The sequence below is a fragment of the Cupressus sempervirens genome, chromosome 4 (genome assembly GCF_028749045.1).
Source record: "Cupressus sempervirens isolate cs-2001-9-10 chromosome 4, ASM2874904v1, whole genome shotgun sequence".
Taxonomy (NCBI): domain Eukaryota; kingdom Viridiplantae; phylum Streptophyta; class Pinopsida; order Cupressales; family Cupressaceae; genus Cupressus; species Cupressus sempervirens.
Genome location: NC_143121.1, coordinates 212,466,776 through 212,490,665, shown reverse-complemented (window position 1 = coordinate 212,490,665; position 23,890 = coordinate 212,466,776). Strand labels below are relative to the sequence as shown.

The window sequence follows — 23,890 nt, the reverse complement described above, 5'->3', positions numbered from 1 at the left end:
CCTACTATTTCAACATGTTGTCACTGTTTTGGCCATACTATACAAATTTTTCTAGCTATAGGGTTGTTGTTTTTCTTTCCTCAATTGGACCTTTCACTTTCAAGAGTTTTGGTGTTGGTTTAAAGGGGAGATCAATCTCCATTTGAAATTTACACATTTTTCTTTCTCGCTGCCCTATGAAACCCTTGGAACTAGGGTTTGGCCAAAGAAAGGGCCCTAGTTTGAAATCCCACCATTGGGAATTCTTCCAAACTTGCATGTGGCAAGCTAGGACAATGCATTTTTAGATTTTGAAGGTTTGGAGATAGGAGGTTGTAGTAGGAATTAATAGGAGCAAGCCCTAGGTCTAATAAAACCCATGTATTAGACCTAGATTGAGTGCTTTGTATGATTAATAGGAAGAAGAGGAATTGAGGGCTTGGTAAATTAGAAAAACACCTTCATCTAATTTGGAAGAACACTTTGGAGTTGAAGAATGGAATCCATGAACCCATTTCTTGGTCTTTTCTTCATGTACCATGCCTAAACCTGCTAATTAGGCCTATGTGAAAGGTGGGGGTTAGGGTATACTAGAGTGGACTAGAATTCTAAAACTTTGGAGTCATATAGTACTTGGAAAAGGGTGTCCCAAACTGGTTTTATATTGCAAAGTCCTTTGTAAAAAATTTAAGTTATTGATGAAAAATAGCGTTGAGAGACCTACTAGGTCTGTTGTATCAGTTTTCATTGTATGTTGTATACAGAGATTCCAATCAGTGGTACACTTTGTTTTGACCATTTTGAAGCTTTCTTAAACCTTCTTTGGTGTTGGGAAGTATTGGAGTCTCAAATCCCACTCTTTGTTATTTTGTGTGAAACAAGGTCAAGTGTTGCATTCTGGTCTGTGGCTGATAATAGTGAATTTGATCAGTATTTTTTTTTTATTTGGATCATGTTCGGGTGGTTTTGGGTCCCTACTAATGTTAGGAAGGCTGGGGTTGCTGAAACGACTTTGTACCTTGGATTGGTGTAGGAGGTCTTGATTGGTTCAAGTGAAAAGAAGTTGGAATTCAGTCTATTGTGAAATGTTGGGTTTGTGAAACCTATTGGATAGTGGTAAACAATAGATTAATTCCTTTTTGGAAGTGATACAAGAATTGAATAGCCTTGTGGAGTTTGGAGAATTTAGGTGGTAGTTTGTTTTGCATTGTGCCTCAAAGGTTCTCAGAACTGTTTCGTTCTTCCCGATAGTGTTTACTCTACATCAAGTGGTATCAAAGTCACTTTGATTTGTTGAAGACACAATGTTTAAATGTGAGGATCCTAAGAGGGAGATCACCTTAAGGGTCACAAATGTAGAACTAGCCAAGCTAGTCAAGGAACAAATGGTAGAGAGTAGAGTGGTCTAGGAAGAGAATAGGACCATAAAGAGGGAGTTGGATAGACTCAAGAACAAGATGAGAAAAGGGAGTGATGATGAATCAGAGCCTGAGGAAATAGGAGGATATGAGGAGAAAGAAAATATATTTGTAGATCAAAGGCCTTTCCTTGCTACATTAGAGAGGGTTGGAAAGAAAGGAAGAGACTTACCCACTTTCAATGGTAAGTTGGACCTTGATGTATGCATAGACTAGATTGAAGCCTTAGATAATCACTTTGAATGTGATAAGACCCCTAAAAATTAGAGGGTTAGGATTTCCAAGGGAAAACTCAAGGGTCCTACCTTGAGTTGGTGGAATTTTTTGCAAAATGAAAGATTGGATGAGGGAAAGGAGTAGATTTGTACATGGAAGAAGATGAAGGAAGAGATAAGAAAGTAGTTCATATGAGAGGATTATGAGGTGTTGGTGCACAAAAAGTTGCAAAATCCTAGACAAAGGGACTTGGTTGTTAGTGCATACACTCAAGACTTTCACAATCTTACCCTTAGAGCCAAGGTATATGAGACAGAGAAGCAAAAACTTGCAAGGTATATGAATGGTTTAAAATATAGTATTCAACATGAACTAACTTTGATTACTTTGGGTTCAATACATCAATGCTTTAACTTGGCTTTGAAAATTGATGAAAAACATAAGAGGAAAGGTGAAACAAGTAGTAGGGGTAGAGGCAATAGTAATAGGAGCATAGGTAGGTTCGATGGAAGGGGATCCTTTAACAAAAATTAGGAAGAGTCTAGTGGATCAAATGTTGATGGGGAGTCCACCAATAGAGGGTATTTAGGGGTAGGAGACCCAATGGCAGAGGAAGATCTAGTGGAAGCTAGCCTAGTGTCTTTATATGAAAATGCTTCACTTGTAATCAGGCAGGACATCAGTCCTTTAGACGTCCTAGAAAAAAAAAGCAAGGGGATAGGAGAATTTAGTTGACACAAGAGGAGGATAGTCTAATTATCTCTTCCTACCAATCAGCCACTTCAAGGCTTGCACTTCTAGAGTATGGGGAATCCTTGATGATGCAAAGAACATTGATTAAAGCCCCTACATCTATAGAACCCCCACAAAGGAAAACATTGTTCAAAACTTTATGCAAAATGAACAACAAATTCTGCAAAGTGGTAGTGGATTTTGGATCCTTAGATAATGTGGCCTCTAGGGAAATGGTAAAAAAGTTGAAACTCACAAAAAACCCTCACCCTTGCCCCTAAAAAGTGTCATTGCTAACAAAAGATAAGAAAACCCTCATCACTGAGCAAGTCTGGGTAGAATTTAATATAGCAGAGTATCATGATAAAGTCTTGGGTGATGTGGTAGAGATGGATGCATGCCATTAGCTTCTTGGAAGGCCATGGAAATATGATGTATGTGCAAAACATGGTGGTAAAATAAAAATCTACAACATAAACAAGCATGAGATTGAATACACCATGCCACCATTTCCTGATGATGGAAACCTGGTTACAAATGGGGTAATGTTAGTAGGAGAAAAAGAATTTATGAGGGTCACTAAGGAGAACGATACTCCCTACTATGCATTGGTTGTTAGACCTAAAAGTCTCCCATAAAATCATCACAAGATCCACACAAGATCCACAATGTTGGGCCTAAGGAGGTAAGGGATTTATTAGAAAAATATAAGGGGATAGTTGCAGGCAGCCAACTAGAAACCTTTCCTCCTCAAAGAGATATTAGCCACTACATAGACTTCATCCCAGAAGCTACACTTCCAAATAAGGCAGCCTATAAGATGAGCCCAGAGTAGAATGAAGAGATAGCAAGGCAAATGGAAGATCTACTAACCAAGGGGTTCATTAGAAATAGTATAAGTTCATCTGTAGTCCCTACTATCCTAGCTCAAAAAAAGATGGTACTTGGAGGTTATGTACATATTCAAGGGAAATCAATAGGATAACCATTAGATATAGGTCTCCTATGCCAAGAATAGAGGATCTTCTGGATTGTTTAGGGAAGGCAAGTGTTTATTCAATGGTGGATCTTAAAAGTGGATACCATCAAATCAGAATTAGGGGTGGAGATGAATGGAAAATAGCATTCAAAATCTTAGAAGGATTGTATGAATGGCTCTTGATGCCTTTTGGCTTGTCAAATGCACCTAGTGCCTTTATGAGGCTAATGAATGAAGTCTTAAAACCTTTCTTGAATGAGTTTTTTGTGGTGTACTTAGATGACATTTTGATATTCAACAAGGATAGAAAAGATCACTTAAGGAACCTTGATTTGGTTTTGAATAGGGTTCGTGAAGAGAAATTGATGATAAATTTAGAAAAATGTTCCTTTTTTCTACATGAACTAATCATTTTAGGCTTTGTGATATCAGGAGGAGAACTAAAGATGGATCCTTCCAAGGTAGAAGCCATCCTTAACTGGCCACCACTCACTAGTCTATTAGAGGTAAAAGGTTTTCATGGCATGTGTAGTTTCTATAGAAAATTTATAAGAAACTTTAGCGGTGTGTGTGCCCCAATGATAGATACAATTAAAGGAGGAAAGAAATGTGTATTTTATTGGACTAAGGAGGAAAATGATTCCTTTGAATGTTTCAAAAGAAAAATTTTAGACCAACTAGTCTTGGTGCTCCCTAACTTCTATAAATTGTTTACAATAGAATGTGATGCAAGCAATAAGGCAATTGAAGGAGTTTTAAGTTAGGAGGGTAGGCCTATGACCTTTTTCTGTGAAAAGCTTAGTGAAAAAAAGAAAAAATATTCAACCTATGACCTTGAACTCTATTCTATGGTGTAGTCCCTTAGAAAATGGAGGCATTCCTTGTTGCCTAAAGAATTTTTTGTATATACTAATAATCATGCTTTGAGTTTCTTGAATAGGTAGGAAAAGTTGAATCATAGGCATATGAAATGGATTGAATTTCTACAAGCCTATACCTTTACTATTAAGCAGAAAAAAGGAGAAACTAATAAGGTTGTTGGTGCACTTAGTAGGAGGAATTTGACCATTTAGGAACCCTAGTTGGAAAGAATTGGAATCCATGCAATGAAGGACATGTATGAGCAAGATGAAGACTTCAAGGAGGCCTACCAAGTTTGTAAATCCATGGGTGAAAGGTACCATATTGATTTTGGTGAGTATATCTTGCAAGAGGGTCTTTTATTTAAGGGGAGTTAGCTTTGTGTTCCCAAGGTATCTATTAGGGAGAATATCTTAAATGAAAAGCATTGTGGTAGTTTAGTAGGACATTTTGGGGTAGGTAAAACTTTGGAGTAGGTTAGAAGGTTTTATTATTGGCCAAGGTTGCAAACTGATGTTAGGAGATATGTTGATGAATGTCTAATTTTCCAACAAGAAAAAGGAGGCTCATCAAATGCAAGACTTTACACCCCACTCCCAATACCTCATGAACCTTGGGACTTAGTGAGTATGGACTTTGTTGTTGGTCTACCAAGAACCAAATCAGGTTGTGATAGTATTTTGTAGTTATGGACATGTTTTCCAAAATGGCTCATTTCTTGACTTGCAAAACCATTCATGATGCCTCTTTGTTCTTCAAGGAAGTTCTTAGGCTTCATGGCTTGCCTTTATCCATCATATCATATAGAGACCCTAAGTTTTTGGGGCATTTTTGGCAGACATTGTGGAGAAAACTAGGCACTAACTTGTGTTTTTCATTTACCTATCACCCTTAATCAGATCGGTAGACCGAGGAAGTCAATATATCATTGGGAAATATGCTAAGGTGTCTTTCTAGAAAACATGGTGCTTCTTGGGATTGTTTCTTACCCCAGGCATAATTTACTTTCAATGATTCTATCAATAGAAGTAGTGGTTTAACACCCTTTCAGATTATTTATGGCACTCATCCTAGGGGCATTTTGGAACTTAAGAAAGTCAAGGACATGGAAAAAAGAGGTGCACAAGCTAAGGATTTTGTAGAGGTAATGAGAGAAGTCCACTAGTAGGTACAAGATAGATTGCAAGATGTTTCCAATAAGTATAAATAGCAAGCAGGTAAAAAAACAAGAGAAGTCTAGTTTAAGGTGGGGAATATGGTGACACTTCCAAAGAAATTACATAACAAACTATAGATGAAGAAAATTAGTCCTTTTAAAATATTAAAAATGTGTGACAATAATGCTTATCAAATTGATTCTCCTTGTGATATTAATTTTTCACCTATCTTCAATGTATCTATCCTATATGCTTTTAAGAGTGTTGTTGTAGATGATGTTGATGTAGGTATTATAGCAGATCTCAAGGTACAATTGGGAAAAAACATTCCACCAAAGCTTAAACCCATTGTGGAATCCATTCTAGACAAAAGGATCAGCAAGTAGACTAGAAGGAGGACTTAATATGAATACCTTGTATAGTGGAATGGACAACCAAAAAAAGATACAACATGGGTGTTACAAAAGGACCTCAAGGAACATGGTTTTGATCCCTCACTTCACAATACTCCAAAGACTAGAGTTTCTTTTATGTAGGGGAGAATGGTGCAGAGAACCTAATCAAATAGTTTGTCTTATGCAATTTAATAAGGCCTTGGGATTGATAAAAATATTCTCAAAGGCCATCCATCACTGTACTAGACACAAGACCCCAAGGTGATAATAAGAACCTGGGCTTCAATTGCTCCAAAGGTGAAATATTGAATTATTTTCTATTTTCTAGGTTGGCTTAGTAGTTTTGAGTCTTAGAACAGCCATTTGGAGTGATTAGAATTCATTTAGGTTTGAAGTTAGTTGAAGTATCAAAAAGTGCAAAAAATTGCAAAGTAGCATTAGCAACTTTTGCAACACTATGACAACTTTTTGCAATAACTTCAAAAACTACCTTTGGTTGGCTAAAATTGATTGTAATAGCCTTTATCGGCCCTGTGCACTCAAGTTAGAGGCATAGAAGGACTTTCATATGTCTTTGCTTCCAAAAATCAATAAAAGAACCTGTTGTTCCAACATTTTGTCACTATTTTGGCCATACTATAGTTGTAGGGTTGTTTTTTGGCATTGATCAGTTGGAGCTTTCATTTTCAAGAGTTTTGGCATTGGTTTGAAGGGGAGATCAATCTCCATTTGAAAGTTACACTTTTTTCTTTCTCACTGCCCTATGAAACCCTTGCAACTAGGGTTTTCCCAAAGAAATGGCCCTAGTTTGAACACCTAGAGTTGGAAATCATTCCAAACTTGCATGGGGCAAGCTAGGGAAATGCATTTTCAGATTTTTAAGGTTTGGAGATAGGAGGTTGTAGTAGGAATTAATGGGAGTAAGCCCTAGGTCTAATAAGACCCATGTATTAGACCTAGATTGAGTGTTTTGGTTGAGTAATAGGAAGGAGAGGAGTTGAGGGCTTGGTAAATGAAAAAATCACCTTCATCTAAGTTGGAGGAAAACTCTAGAGTTGAAGAATGGAATCCATGAACCCATTTCTTGGTCTTTGCTTTGTGAACCATGCCTAAACTTACTAATTAGGCTTGTGTGCAAGGTGCGGGTTAGGGTATGTTAGAGTGGAGTGGAGTTCTAAAACTTTGGATTCTTGTAGTACTTTGAAAAGGGTGTCCCAAAATAGTTTTATATTTCCAAGCCCTTTGGAACAAATTTAAGTTATTGGTGAAAACAACATTGAGAGACCTAATTGCCTACTAGGTCTATTCTATTAGTTTTCATTCTATGTTATCTGCAATGGTTCCAATCAGTGGTACACTTTTTTGTGATCATTTTTAAGTTGTCTTAAACCTTCTTTGGTGTTGGGAAGCCTTGGAGTCTCAAATCACACCCTTTGTTATTTTGTGTGAAACAAGGTCAAGTGCTACATTCAGGTCTGTGGCTGATAATAGTGAATCTGATAATTGATTTTTTTTATTTGGATCATGTTGGGGTGGTTTTGAGTCCCTACTAATGTTGGGAAGGATAGAGTTGCTGAAACCACTTTGTGCCAAGGATTGGTGTAGGAGGTCTTGATTGGTTCAAGTGAAAAGAAGTTGGAATTCAGTCTATTGTGAAATGTTGGGTTTGTGAAACCTATTGGACAGTGGTAAATAGTAGATTAATTCCTTTTTGGAATTTGGACAGCTTTTAATAGCCTTGTGGATTTTGGAGAATTTAGGTGGTAGTTTGATTTGCTTGGTGCCTCAAAGGTGCTTAGAATTCTTTAATGCTTCCAAAAGGGCTTACTCTACATCATAATAAGTTCCAAGGCTTGTCTCAAGAGTTTATGATATAGGATGGAACTAATATGCATTAGCCCACTCATCCAAGAGGAAATTATGTGTCCCTATTAAAGAAATGGAAAGCTCTTGCACTATATCATTTTCATCTATCTCTAGAATAGTGCAATTCATGTTGATGAGATTAGGGGTGTAGGACTCAATATGATTGAGGGCTAAGGGATTTTCTCTAATTGAAGCTTTAGTTCCATACCTTGTTCTAAAAAATATATATTACCAATCAGAGGATATGTGGCCACATATTTGGGTAGTGAAATCACTTGAGAGACAGATGGAAAAGTGTAGCTTAACTTCAACAACTGATATATCTTGAACTACACTACAACTAGGACATGCATGTAAGACCATTTCAACATTCCTAAAGATTGCTAAATTTTTTATAGTACTACCATCCAAATACAATACACCCGTAACAATGGGCTCATATTTCATTTCTAAGATATTAGCAACACACTTAGGTAACACTGAACTACTAGCCCTGAATCAATCATGTAGTTGTGGACTCTAGCTTATCCCCCTATGCAAAACTTAAACAACTACATTCAAGATGGTAGATAATAGTCACAAAAAATCTGGGAAGGATTTGATCATTGCACACATCTAGATGTAGGGAAATTAATTCTTCACCAAATAGAGCCTTGAGAAGATAGAAATGATGGCCATGGACATTTTAACTAATTAGATCAACCCTCGGGCAGAGATGGAGTATTCCTTTACATTTATCAAGCATGGGGAATGATTAAAGTGGTTGATGGAGATCAAAAAGATCAAATCTGCCATCAAAGAGTTACTTTCTTTGTTATCATTATGCCAAATCAGTTGTATCATCAGTATGACCATGATCACAACTTCACCACCACCTTTCTTCATTAATAGTTATTATTCATGAAACCATGACCAACTATATATCAATACTTCATAGCTTTTCTTCAAAATTATCCACTGACTATTGTGACCTAGAGATAACATAAAATTGGTGTCTCATAATATTGCCACTTGATATCCAACTTAACATTATATGCTTGTAACTATATGAAAATAGACTTAACTTCCATTGCCTTCTTTGCACCTAGACCCATTTAGATATGTGTTGTGTTTTCATCATCTTCCTATATAAGTTGAGTGTATAAATTTCCATAATGATATAGTGATATGCATCAATTTCTTTAGATTGAAAGATCAAAAATATAGCTAGGACCCCTCTTGCATAGTTAGCTTCTTGACTAATCAAAAACTTCCACATCACCCAAGTCATCCCCACTTCATGTTATGAATACTTCATAGCTTAACTCTTTAACTAATCACTAACTCTAGTGACCTTGTACAAAAGGTGATTCATGGCTTTTCCATATTTCCCATGGTTTATAATAAACTCTTTGCAATCATGTGAATGAAGAAGGGTCATAACATTATAACTCAAACTTTGGGTCAAGATCATAACCCTACAATTGAATGATAAAGAGACATCACTACATCACCACTCATAACTAGATTCTAGCCTTTTAAGCCATGAATCCACACTAACCACTATGAAGACCATGCTACACATTTGCACTTCTCCTAATGGTTAAGCCATAGATTGTAGTTACTAGGTGATGAAGGATAGTCACATGATTGCAACTTGAGTCTATGGAGGGATAAAGCATAAAGAAGTTTGAAGTTAGGAAAATAAAGGATAACCCAAAGTTTTCAATGTATCCTTTATAACCTTTTTAGATTTAAATATTTTAATAGCCATGACTATTGGGCATACTTCATAGACAAAAAGTCAAATTTTGTAGGAGGGAAAATATGGCTACCAGTTATTCCATGACTTTTGTTGACAAAAATTGATAAGATCCATAGAGATTTGTATGCCTATAAATAGTATTAATTTGTAAAAATTAAACTAGAAAAACCTACTAGGTTAATTGGTTAAGGAAAATAATGATTAGTAAAGGAAGGAAACTTATAATGATCAACAATCACTAAGTATATAAAGATTCTTATAATAAAATGTTTACAGTATTTTTACATGGTCAAGGAGGAAGTTGTTTATGTAGCAAGGTGCTAAAATTATATAGAATAAAACTAAAAAGTGAAGGATAATTAGTTGGATCATTAGATCAATATAAAAGTAAATATAAGGTTACATTGTGAGATTTAACACATTTTGACTAGTCTGAGTAGACTATAGGTGAAATATGTGAGAAGGTAACAGAAAACCTAAAGATTAAATAAATGAGCATGATTAAGAGGAAAATGGGCACAAACAAAGATATATGATCTACAATGTATAGTGTAAGGCCAAAATAGAGAAAAAAACATTGCAAGAAGGTGAAGTAGTAAAGCAAAATAACTAGAAATATAAGTTGAGTACTTGAGTAAGGGAAAAAGTACAAATTTGTGTCACCTTTCAAGCTAACTTTTTAGAATGACTAAATTTGAGTATTTCTATCTAAATCTCAATTTTTTTTCAAATATATTATCTTGATAGATTTATTCTAGCTAAGTTATATATGGTCTCACACTTTTCCAATTGGAAATGTCTATTAAATGCATGTTTTATACTAGTTAGTATCCAAATACTACTGAAATATAATTATTTTAGAAAACCAATGCTTTAATAACTTTTACTATTTTTTATGATGTATTTTAATAACATATAAACACCATTTTATAAAGATCAAAGTCAAGAATATTCACATATAGAGTTCATAGCATTTTAATTAGATATAGTATTTTGTAATTAAAAAATTTTACAAGTACATATTTTAACACTCGGGAAGATGCCAATTTTGAGACAAAAAAAAAACCAAATCAAATCAATAAAAATTAAAAATTATATGACATTCTAGAGGAGAGATTTCTCTTTTAGAATATATAAGTTTTCTTTTGGTTGGAATAAAATTATTTTGATAAATGTGGTGGGAGGTGAAAACTATCAAGTTGACTAAGTTAAAGTTTGAATTGTTATAAGAGAGAAAATATAGGGCTAAAGCCATTTTTTATTTTTTATTTTTCTAGATACATATGTTATCTATAACATAATATGAGATCAAAGGGAAATACATATATTTCCATGTAGTTTTGTGGTGGGAACTAGACCCCTGATTTCTAGTATTTTTCAGCAACTAAAATGTTATCATTAAAAACTAGGAAAATATATCATTTGTTTTTTAATCAAAAGCAGCCAAAATTAGGTGGCTGGCCCATATAAAATCAAACTGGACAACAACCAGCAGATAACCATCCACCAAAACTACCCCCTACCACTTAATAAAACAAAAAATGTTATAGAACTATAATTAAAATATTATCAGTAGGACTAACATACATACAACCTATATTAAAACTAGTAAGGTTAAAAAAATATATAAACAAAGGCATGACTAACTTAAACCCCTTCAAGTTCAACAATCAATAGATTAATAGCATAAAAATAAAATAGAAGAGAACAATTAAGGCTTCTTAGCCTCCTTCCTCCCCAGGAGGATGTTTTCCAAGTCTTCTACAAGGAAGTCAACCAACATTTTTGTATCCTCCTTTGGTAGGTCTCCCTCTGAGTCCTTAAGCAGGTTTAGTGTGGTGGCAACAGCATGTGTCACTTTGACAATGAACTTTTTCAATAGATGCATTCTCTCATCCAACACATGAATTCTTTCCCATACCTTACTGCCAGCCTTCTTCATGCTTTCCACATTGACCTCCTACATGTCTCTAGGAAAACCATCTGCCTACATCATAACAACATCATGCACAATAGGGGGGTCAGAATTATCCTTGGAAAAAGCCTTAATAGGGGAGGAAATTGTTATGGGAGAGGGAACCCTATCCACTATATTAGGGAATTGGTCCCTTGTTAGATCCAAACACCCCAGCTCGATGGTAGCCGAAACATGTAACATCTCCTTTGTCTCCTTCAACCCCTCACCCAAGCTAGACCAAGAAGAGTTTGAGATCTCCTCTTCCTCCTTCTCCATTTTCCCTTCCCCAAAAGTTGATGCCTTTTCTTTCATCCTCCATTTTGGGTGACCTGTGTCTTTAAATATGTCTCCTCATCTTGTGAGGCCCTCACTTTCAGTTTCCTCTTAGCATTAGACTAGATAACCTCCCCAACCTCCTCCTCCCCTCTCTCCCCTCCTTCTCTAAATCTTCCAATTCCTTCTCTTTCCCTTGGTCCTATTACCTTTTTTTCCCCAAAAGGAGTGGGCTTTAGTTCCACAAGGGACTCGCTAGGTGAAGGTTGATGGGTAGGGGCTCTAGGACCTGTGATCCTAACGGGAACTAGTTGGGGTCAAGGGTTGGGATGAGCTAGAATATGAATTTTCACATTCCTAGGGTGTACTAAGGCAAGGTGGAACTAATACATTCAAAAAATTAACCCTTGATGTAAAATAGTAAAAATAACCCCTTATCTCATTTTCTCTATTACATTAGTAAGCATGTCCTCTAAATCATGCAATAGAAAGAACGAAAGAGAAATTAAATCATAGTGGTGAAAATGATTTAAGAGGGGAAAGTTGTTGTAATAATAGAGACCATACCTCCCTTCTAGGATTTGGTACTTCATCAACATCAAATAGACCTCATTCCATGGCTTAGGGAGCTTCTCTTGCATAAAACCACCCCCAAGCCAAATAGGTTCCTCCCCATCTAGGAAGAAGCATTGTAGACTCACTTGATCAACCAACCTTATCACCTTTTACCGCTTCCTACACTTCATGGCCAAACCCGTCACTAGAGCAATGCCTTCCTTGGAGATATGGAATGATATACCATTTATCATAACTTTGTAGTCCTCCCATGAATTAACAAATTGCATGGAACTATTGTCGTCATGCCCATTAAGCACCTACATAAATGGCACAAAACTACTTTCCTTCAGCATATACCACACTAGCTACTTCCTTGCATTCTCCTTAGTTATGGATGGCTCAATGTGCATAAGATCACACCCATCTCTATACATTTACCTAAAACTCTCTTCTTCTTTAGGACCCAGAAACACTTGCTAAGAATGACTCCACACTTAAGCCAAAAATCCCTTAGGTGATAATAATAGCCATAATTATCTTGTAATTATAGTAGCATCCTTAGTCAAAATTAATGTCACATATCAAACACCTCTATCTTCCTCCCAATTTCTTCAATTATATTCAATAAAAATTAGCCATTTAAAATTTGAACCTTTTATCGACTTGGCATATCAAAACATGGATAGGAAAATCATTAAAAAACCTTTCTTCTCAAACTTCAAAAATCTTTCTTTTTTGGCCATGTTAAATTATAATTACCATTACTATCTCCTTCAGTCCCGACCATCTATCCTTCCTAGCTTTATCCTTTTCACCAACTCAACAGCATGATACAAACTTTCAAAATATCTCTCCATCTAGGATTCATCATTTTTTATTTCGCGAATCAATAAATCTCTTACCAAATTTGGCAAGGCATTGAATTCCCTGCAACATCTTAGTCCTTTCACCTTTAGTCCTAATGCCACCATACCATCTGCCACACTATTTCCCCCCCAAAATATATGATTCAAATCAAACCTATTAAAATTGGCTAATAGGTGTCTAATATCTTCTATCACATGCTTTATGGCCCATCCTTCTCTCATATTACCTTTGATAATTTCTATGATGATTTTAGAATCACCTTCAATTTCATCATTTCTCCACCACATACACATCACTAATTTTAAACCCCCAATATAGAGCCATCACCTTTGTGATATTGTTAGATACTTTTCCTAGCTCTCCAAAATAAAAAAATAGCATCCTTCCCTTGCTATCCTTGACCATTCCTCCTCCCACTGAGCCTTCCTTCCTGGTAGCACCATCAAAATTAAGCTTTATCCAATTCATAGGTGGAGGTTCCCATCTAGTCCTTTTCCTAGCCAATAGGTTGGAGTTATCAATTTCCATTATCCCCTCCTCCAGTTTCTAGCCCCTAGCCACTCTAACCTCCAACACTCTTGGTGGAAATGCTAGTTTTCTCCACTTGTTGCAACTCATATTCTCTACCATAATTTTATATATCTTTTCCACCACAACTTCCTCCTCTTTCTGTTCATTCTTGAACACCCTATTATTTCTCCCCTTCTAGATAGCCCAACAAACATGGGGGGATAACCTTCGGCCTTACCAACTCTCCAAAAATTGCACCAGATCCTTATTAAACACCTAGTCCACCTTCAGCTTCTATAAAAGCCTCCCCCAAATAGTAGAAGCATACCAACACTGTAGGAAAAAGTGGGAAATATTCTCCTCCTCCATCTTACACAAGTAACATCTATTTGATAATTTGAAACCCCATTTCATAAGGTTGTCTATAGTGAGTATTTTTCCATGGATAGTGTTCCACCAAAATATATTAATCTTAGGTAATAGGTAATTTAACCATATATTCCTCCAATCATTAGGTTCCAAATATTTATCAAACATCAATTCATAAGTAGACTTAAAAAAGAACTCTACCATTAGAGTGATCTTCCAAATGAATTCATCATCTTGATCCCTTCCTAGGATTGTGCACCCCTCAAGAAAAATATTTAGCTCTTCTATCAAGTCCCCTCCAAGTATAGCATTCTGTTGATACTCAATTTTCTTCTACTTCATTCCTAGGCAAATAAAATCAGCTAACATTCCTCCCCCTACTCCTGAAGGTGGTTCCAAAGGGGCCCAAAGTTTTTTTTGTTAACAATTTATCTATAAGCCACAGATCCTCCCAGAAGTTAATCTGATTCACATTTCCCACTAGCCACTTCACACCTTCTTTCAAAAGGGTTCTATTCATCACAATATTTTCCTAGATCTTAGATTCCTTAGGGAGATCATTTCTCTAGGTAGAGTGAGAGAAATTAATATTCCCAATATACTTAACCTTCATAATATTGCACCAATTGGATTCCTCCTTCATTAGACTCCACCCTATCTTGGTGAGAAGTACATTATTCAAATCCACTATCTTCCTTACTCCCAAACCTCCTCTACTTCTTAGTTTATAGACCATATCCCATTTAACCAAATTTAGCCTTGCCTTCTCACTTCCTCCCTACCAAAGGAAATTATGTTATATTTTCTCTAATTTATCAGCCATACTTTGAGTAATTTTGAACAGTGATAGGAAGTACACAAGTAACCCCTAGAGGGAGGGAATTAGGAGTTGAAGCTTTCTCACACTACTTAGAGTTTTACCTTTCCAACCAATCATCTTTTTTTCCATCCTCTCTAGAATGCAATTGCAAAAGCTGTTATGTACATCCTTCACCATCAAAGGGAGGCCCATATATGTGTTAGGTAACTCTATAGTATTACACCCTAAAATATTTACAATCCTATGTTGTATATCAGGGGGTATTAAAAAAGAACACTTTACTTTTCTCCAAGTTATTTTTTTCCTACATTAGCTGTATATATCTCCAGCACTAACTTCCAAGCTTTGGCTTATCCCATTGAGGACTCCCCAATAAGGAAGGTGTCATCCAAAAACTATTGTATCACATTGGGAGGAAGCATGGAAGCAGGTCTATTGCCTTTAATCACCTACCCTTCCATCTTTCTCAAGAACACCCTTCCTAGAACTTCAGCAACCATTATAAAAAAATAGGGAGAGATAGGGTCACCCTGTCTTAGTCACCTTTCCCTACCAAAATTCCCCCAAGATGATCCATTCACCATTATTGAGCAGCTAACAATTTCTACCATCAATTTCACCATTTTTATACTTTTTTCACTAAAACCAATTTTACCCATAACTTCATATAGGAAAAACCAATTAACCCCATCATAACCTTTAGAGATGTTGAGCTTTAGAGCCATACCTAGATTACCACTTTTCTCCATTGAGTGAAAAACTTCATGAGTTGTTATGGAAACATCAAGGATTTGATGACCTAGGAAAAAACCATTTTGTTTTTTCCCAATGAATTTATGCAGCATCGATTTTAATCTATTCACCAAGATTTTTGAGAAAATCTTATAATTACTATTGTAGAGGCTAATTAGCCTAAAATCAGATAGGACCTCTAGGTCTTTAACCTCCAAAACAAAGGCAATAAATGTTTCATTAAGTTGTTTTAGAAGTTTCCCAATTCTGAAGAAGTCATGAGCCAGCTAGAGGAGATCCAATTTAACAACATCCCAAAAGTGTTGGAAGAATGTTGTGGGGGAACCTGTCAGGTCCTAGGGACTTATAGGCATTCATAGAGAAGATTTCTCTATGAACTTCCTCTTTAGTGACCATTTTAGCTAGTTCCTCATTTTATTTAGCCTAAATCACTGTGGGCATAGAATCAAACAACCATCACCTATCCTCTTGCTTAATATTTCTCTATTGTTCTGAACAAGAGTTCTTGAAATATAAAATCACCTAGTTTCCTATTTGTTTAGTTTTTGTAAGCTTCACATTATTTTCATCTTTCACATTATCCATAGTATTCCTCCTTTTAAGAATTGAGGTTGATCTATGAAAAACACAGTATTCCTATTTCCCACCTTGAACCATAATACCCTAAATCTCTACTTCTAGTAGGTCTTCTCTCTGATCGTCATATATTTCTAGACCTTTCTACATTTTCCCTCCTCCTAAATCATATTTTCCATGGTGAGACCCTCTCCCATTACTTTCTAATGCCCTTCTAACTTTTCCTCCACCTCTACCTTAGTCTTAAAGATATCACCAATATATCTCTTCTTCTAGGGCCGCAGCTTCCTTCTAAAATTCTTCATCTTAGCAAAAATTCTATACATAGCTATCCCTCCACACAAATCCCTCACCATTCCACCACCCTAGTGCTGAAATTAGGATGGTATTTCCACACAATTTAATATCTAAAAGGTCTTAGGACCACATCAGACTCTTCTTTCCAAATAAAAAAGATGGGAGCATGATCCAAGATAGTCCTGGGTAATCTTGTGAGGGAGGAGGATGTTAGGCCCTCCCAACCAACTGGAACAAAAAGTCTATGAAGTTTTTCTTGAATAAGGTCAGCTCCTTTCCTATTATTTAACCATGTAAACTTCACTCTATGCATCTCCATATCCATTAAATCATTTTTGTTAATGAATTCAACCAAATCCTTCATGCTACTATTAAAATCTACCATTCCACCAACCTTCTCTAAAGGGTATAGAGGTGAGTTGAAATCTCCCATACAAAAAGTATTTTTATTTTGAGAGAGAAAAATAGACAGCTCCTCCTAAAAACAAACTCTTCCTTGCCTAGTATTAGGAGCATACACATTGACTATATTCCATATCTTATCACCCTTCTTATGTTCAGTAATAAGATAGTATCTAGAATAGTGAAGTAAACTTCCTTTACTAGCAATTGGGTTCTAGAAAGTAGCCACACCTCCTTATGCCCCCTCTTCTTCACTATAATAGAAATCTGCCCCTAGCCAAAGAAATGGATAAAAATATGAATGAAACTATGGATATCAATGAATATCTAAAATAGATGAAATTTTAGGGGTGAAGATGAAAGAAATGGATGAAAATCTTAATGAAGCTAAGGATATTAATGAAGATTTGATACTATATAAAGATGGAATTTTCTTGATTTAGTACAAGTGTTCAATTGGATGGTAACTAGAGGTCTTTCCATTAATGCCATAAAGGGATATTTTTAGATGCTACAAATGGAACAATTATTAAGTTTTCATTGATGTCAAAACTTATTGGTGAGACAATAATCTATCTAATTAGAGTGTCATATCTATTTGATTGATGAAGAGGATACATAATTGAATTCCATCATAGAAAGTAAAAGCTATTTTATGTTGATTGTGAACTAATTAGAAGTGGTGATCAAACATGAGGTAACTTGTTCTATCTAGATTTATCTGATGAGACATGTTTGTTTGCACAATATGAAGATATTTGGTTATGGCACAAGAGGTTATGTTGTGTACATTTTGATAATTTGGTTAGCATTAGTAAAATGAAAAGAGTTAGAGGTTTGCCAAAACTAAAGAAGCTTGAAAATGCTATGTGTAAATAATGTCAATTGGGAAAAATGACAAAGTCTAGTTTCAAGAGAAAGATAAAATCATCTACTAGTATTTTGGAATTTATTCATACTAACCTATGTGTAGCTATTGATGTTCAAAGATATTGTAGATATAAACATTTCATTCTATTTATTGATGATATTCTACATTGACGACTGTGACATTTATTAAAAAACAAAATTGATGATTTTAAGTTATTTAAGTGGTATTTGGCTAGAGTTTAAAAGGAGACAAGAAAGAGTTTGAAATGATTGAGATATGAAAAATGTGGTGAATTAATTTATAATTAATTTAACATGTTCTACAATGATAGAAGAATCAAAAGAAAGATGTCAACACATAGGCCCCTCCTCAAAATGTGATAGTGCAATGGAAAAATAGGTCAATTATGGGTTGTGCTAAAACACTAATGATGGAGAAGAACATGTCACATAAATATTGGAGAGAAGTTGTAAGTATGACTATTTATACATTGAATAGAGTAAAATTTAAGAAAGGTACAAATGTTACACCTTTTGAATTATGGTATGGACGTACACCTAATGTGAAGTATTTTAATATTTTTGGAAGAAAATACTATACACTTAATGAAAACAAAAATGGAAAACTTGAAACAAAAAGTGATGAAGGAATATTCCTATGTTATTCCACTAAGAGAAAATCTTATAAGTGTTTGAAATCCAACTCTCAAAGTTATGAAAAGTGCAAATGTTAAAGTTAATGAATATATAGAAAAGAATGAAATTGGTTGCAAGAAAAAATCTAAAGACTATAATACATTCATATATGAGAATGAAGATGCTCCATGCATCCCATAGGAACAAGAGAATAAATCTCCAAATAACCAATGTACTGGGAATGTTGAGCTACAATAGGCAATCACTAAACAATAGGTTGTAGTTTCTAGACAACAAAAAATGATGTCACGTCATGGACAGAATGAACCAAACATCAAGAAGTCAATGTTGAGCAAGAAGGACATGAACCAAAGCTTGAATAAGAGAGAGGAACAAACTTGAAATTGTTTTTCAAGATGAACTAGTAGAAGATCACTAAAAAAAAAGCCTATACTAGTAAAATATGTGAGAAGATATCATGCACCTAAAAAATTTATTGGGGATAAAGAATCTAGTGTTATGACAAGAAAGAGACTCAGAAGCAAGAAGTGTTTACTTAGTGACTCTAAGCCCAAATTAGTGAAAAATGTGTTGGGGAATGGAGATTGCATACAAGCAACGAATGAAGAAATTGAGTAGATTGAAAATGGACACTACTACCCAAACCTAAAGACTAAAATGTTATAAGAACACAATGGGTATTTAGGAACAAGTTGAATGAAAAAGGTAAAGTCACAACGAACAAGGCTTGACTGGTATGCAAGCATATGTACAAAAAGAAGGTTTTGACTAGGGGGAGACATTTTCTCTTTTTGTAAGACTAGAAGGATTTAGAACACTACTTGCATATTCTTCTTATAAAGGATTTAAGGTATATCAAATGGATGTCAAATCCCCATTTTTGAATGGGATACTTGAAGAAGTGTACACAGAATAGCCTGAAGGATTTGTTGACATCACCAAGAAGAAAATAGTGTACAAGCTACACAATGCTTTATATTGTTTGAAGCAAGCCCCTCAAGTTTGGTATGAAAGATGACACAATTATCTAGTGAAGATTGATTTTGCAAGAAAAATGATAACATCAATCTATTCTCGAAGATTGGTAAGAACAATGAGGTATTGTTTTCTAAATGTTGATGATATTATATTTGGAGGTAAGGAAGCATTATTAATATCATTTTTTGATGACATGAAGAAGGAATTTTAAACATAAATTTTTGGTGAGATCAAGTTTTTTGTTAAATTACAAGTGTATCAAATGAAGCAAGGTATCTTTATTACTCTATCCAAATATACCAATGATATTTAGAAGATGTTGGGATTGGAAGATTCAACACCAGTTCAAGCACTATGTCCACTAGATATAAGTTATATAAGAATGATCAAATTATAATTATGTAAACTAGACATTATAGAGATCAATGATTGAATAACTAAAATATGTTGTTGGCAATAGAATTAATATTGCATTAGTAGTTGGGATAGTTGCAAGATATTCTACAATCCTTAAGGAGAATCACATGATGACTATAAAAATGATACTAAGATATCTTAAAGAAACATAAGACTATGGATTTTATTACAAGAAGAATGATAATTTTTAGTTGGAGGTGTTCATTGAATCAAATTCAATAGGAAATATTGATGATAAAAAACCACAAGTGGACGTGCATTCTTTCTTTGAAAGAGACTAATTTCATCTATAAGCAAGAAGTAAAACTATATTTATCAATCAATAGCTGAAGCTAAATCAATGGTAGCAATAGTGAATTATTCAAAAATCGTACGCATCAAACAATTGTTGAAAGATATTAACGATGAAATATTCACTGATCTAGTTGTTATCTACTGTGATAACACTAGTGCTATTAACATACCAAGGAATATTGTAATGGATGTAAAGATAAAGAATATTGTTGTCAAGTATCATTACTTGAGAGAGCTAGTTCAAGACAAAGAAGATAAATTGGAATATGTAATCACTAAGGAAAAAATAGCTTATATATTCACTAAATATTTACTAAAAAATGCTCATTAATATTTTAGAGGTATATAGGGTTGATTTATTAAGCAAGGCTACTTAAGCTGCAATAGTGCTTTGCATCAAACATGTTGATCAAAATAATTTACAAATTGATATAGATAGTACTACTTTAGGAGTTTCCTAAGGTAGTAATAAGGAAAAAATTTATAATGTTGTATTAGTCATATATAGATAATAGAAGATGAATTCATAACTAACTTATAGATATCTACATAATTGAGATGCATGAGACAAATGGTGTCTTTGATATTGTTAACAAAGAGGAAGATATTGATACTCAAAGAAAGAGAAGATGAAAGAAATGGATGAGAATCAAAATAAAATTGAGGATATTAATAAATAAATGATACTATACATATAGGAAGTTTTCTTGATTTAGTACAGGTTTTAGATTGCATGGTAACTAGAGGTGTTGCCATCAATGCCCAAGAGAGAGATTGGTTGAAACTACAATTGGAATAATTATTATGTTTTCATTGATGTCAAACCTTATTGGAAAGTTTTCTATCCGATTTAAGTGTCATATCTATTTGATTTATGAAGAGGATTTGAGAAGCTGGTCATAAGAAAAGCACCGGGAGGAAATATTGAGTTATGAAGAAGAAACTATAAATGAAAAATTTATTAGTTAAACTTTGACAAGATAAAGTGATGATTTAATCATACTAAAAGAGAAGAAGGAAATTGAACTCAATCCATGAAGAAGTGATCAAAGATAGATCAAATTCATAGGCTTGGTCCAACAATAAAATAGATGGTTAAAGAACTTGAAATACATGTTGAGTGATGTTACTATCTGCTGAGCTAGACTAAGTGTTGGGTAGAAATAATGTTAACAAAGAATTAGTATTGATTGAGTGACAATATATGTATCGATCAATAAGTCTAGTAGCGGTTGAGTAATCCAAAGATGACCGAGTGTTAGAACGTAGTGATTGCCAAGGGACAACATTTTAATATAGTTGATGAGAAATTGTAATTTCCAACCAATAGAGTTGACTTCATGGTACATGTAAACCATTATAAAGATAAGAATGGATAAATTGAAACATTTAAATCAAGGAAAATTATGTTTGTGCATTTCTATGCAATAATTCAAGGAGAAGTTTGGTAAAGTTTCTAGAACAAGAAGAGATGAAATGTTGGAAGGTTTTGATGAATCTGGCCAAATCATATGATTTATGGTAATTTTTAAGAGGAAAAATATAAAAACTACATAATTAATGAGGTACAAGGGGTGACTTTTAATATTGTGGAAGGTTGGAGCAGTTGCTGAGGCTATTGACTAATGAACTTAAGTAAAAGTCTAAGAAGTGTTGAGAAAAGGTAAAGAATGATTACTTGAAGGGGTGCCAAGAGAATCAAAGACTGAGATGACAATGAAGGTCATACAATAAATCAATATTTGAGTTGAACTCAGATTTTTAATTACAAAGTGAGTTGTATTTTTCTGATCAAAACTTGTAGGTACTTTCTAACCATTGTATTAGTATTGAAATACTTTAATCAAGGTTGACATAATGGTCATATGTAAATCCTTTAATTAGGGTTTCATTCTAACATGGAATGCTGTAAAGTCCTCCAAAAAGGCCAGTCTTAATAGGGTGATTAAATCCTTTAACAAGGTCACATTTAACAGTGTGTTTTGTAGCCTTTAACAAGGTTAGATCCTATTAGAGATCATTTAAGGAGAGTGGAAATATTGGTTACATGTGACTACTATTTTTCTTCCAAATTACATTTCTACATTAAATCCTATTCTTAAATTTGTGTGGACATTATATGTGATTATTTACTATTAATGTTTATATTCTAAAAGTTTTTTATATTTAGGACAATAGACTACTAATTGATGTTACTAAAAGTATACTATAGAGACTGAGCTAATGAATGATGAGATTTAAAGTTTTTTAAGTGTGTGTTTGTTCAATTGGTACATTTGTACCTTGGATAACTAATTCACCCACCTTCTTACTTATTCTAAACATTATAATAGAGTCTTAATGGTTCAAAATGTTCAATTGTGCTACATGTGCAAGATTACAGAGATTGGAGACTATACATTATGATATGCTTACAAAAAACTATGTGATTATAGAAATTTGAAAGATGAAGATAAGATTATTGCCTAGAAAGGACTTACTCATGCCCTAGAATTTTGAAGGTATTCAAAGTGGAATGGATAAATATTGTACTAATCCAAGTACATGACATGAAATTATGGTTGGAATGTGGACCAATAAAGACCTACAAATAAATCATTGACCAACTTACTGCTTATCCCACCATGGATAGAGTAAAGATGATGAGATTCACAACAACTAACATTGTTAAGGATCAAGTGAAGGCCAAGTGGAATGGACTAGGAATGTCTACTAATGGAATTGAAGATCCAATTATTGAGTTTTTAGTATGTGTAATTACACACAAACTATATTAGCGAAGTAGACTGAATAGTAATCTCTACATTGCAATTGACCTAGGTTACATAATTGTAAATAAATATCACAATTATGACCTGACTAAGTTGTAACTACAAAAACTATCAAAAAATCTTGGAGTAGTTTGGAAGGTGAAGAATACTTCATGTAAGTTTGGATCTTTTTTATTTTATATATTTTTATATGTACATAATTTATGTCCTACTATTGTGCACATATGTATGAGTTAAGACTAGACTAGTCACAAAGAAAATCAATATTTTCATTGAAAAACTGGGTGAAAATTATGAGACAATTATGGATAACTATTTTGATGATTTTATGAGAAAAGTGAAGAATAAAATGAGGATCCCACAATTAGTGGTGGATCACTACTATGAAGAATTTTTTTTTCATGGTAGATACATATTTTATATACACGCATGTAATGTTACCTATGGTTGCATAGTTAAGACCAATGTAATATAAAGTGAACATGGATAAGATCATTGCAATATTTATTGCTTTGTTATTTGAAGATCAAAATGCTAATGCAAACCATAGTGACCAAGATATATAGGAAATGAAAGAATATCTTGATGGAAAGCTTGGAAAAGGACCACTTCATATATAAGAGGTGATGCAGAGCCCTCTATTATCTCCTTAAGGAGACCAAATCAACTCAAGGATTCAACAAGAAACTTGGAATCGACTCAAGGAGTTAACATCACTTAAGATTATAGTAGAGCTCTCTGATTTGAAAGTCACTCCAACAACCATAATACTCAAGTTCACTTCCTTGGTTCCTTGTTCCAATACCTTCTAGTACCAACTCCATCATAGGTTAGCTAGGGCCTCCACCATGCAAAAACTCAACATAGACTTCATAACTTAATCCCAACACCATGGATCATCTCAAAATGGTCTATTTACCATGTTCTAACTTTCTATTCACCACAATCCACTCAAATTTCACCATTACTTTTCTTTAGCCTCTAGGCATGTCTAGTAGCCCTTTGTCATGTCCCCTTTTCAAAAAATTAAAATAATAATCTTTGCTAAGGGAGGCAGGCCCAAAATGGTGAAGTTTCAGAAAAAGGGGCTAATATTTAGAAACAAGTGGACTAATAAATGAAAAATTATTATTAAAATATTTTTTATTAACCCCTCTTGGACGTGATTTAGGGT

The 23,890-nt window shown here is 34.3% G+C and overlaps 1 pseudogene; it reads left to right on the top strand.

Annotated features, from left to right (window-relative positions):
- Positions 1-1,436: 1,436 nt before the first annotated feature.
- LOC149560741 (serine/threonine-protein kinase VPS15-like) overlaps positions 1,437-23,890 on the top strand; it is a 54,512-nt pseudogene continuing 32,058 nt past the window's right edge.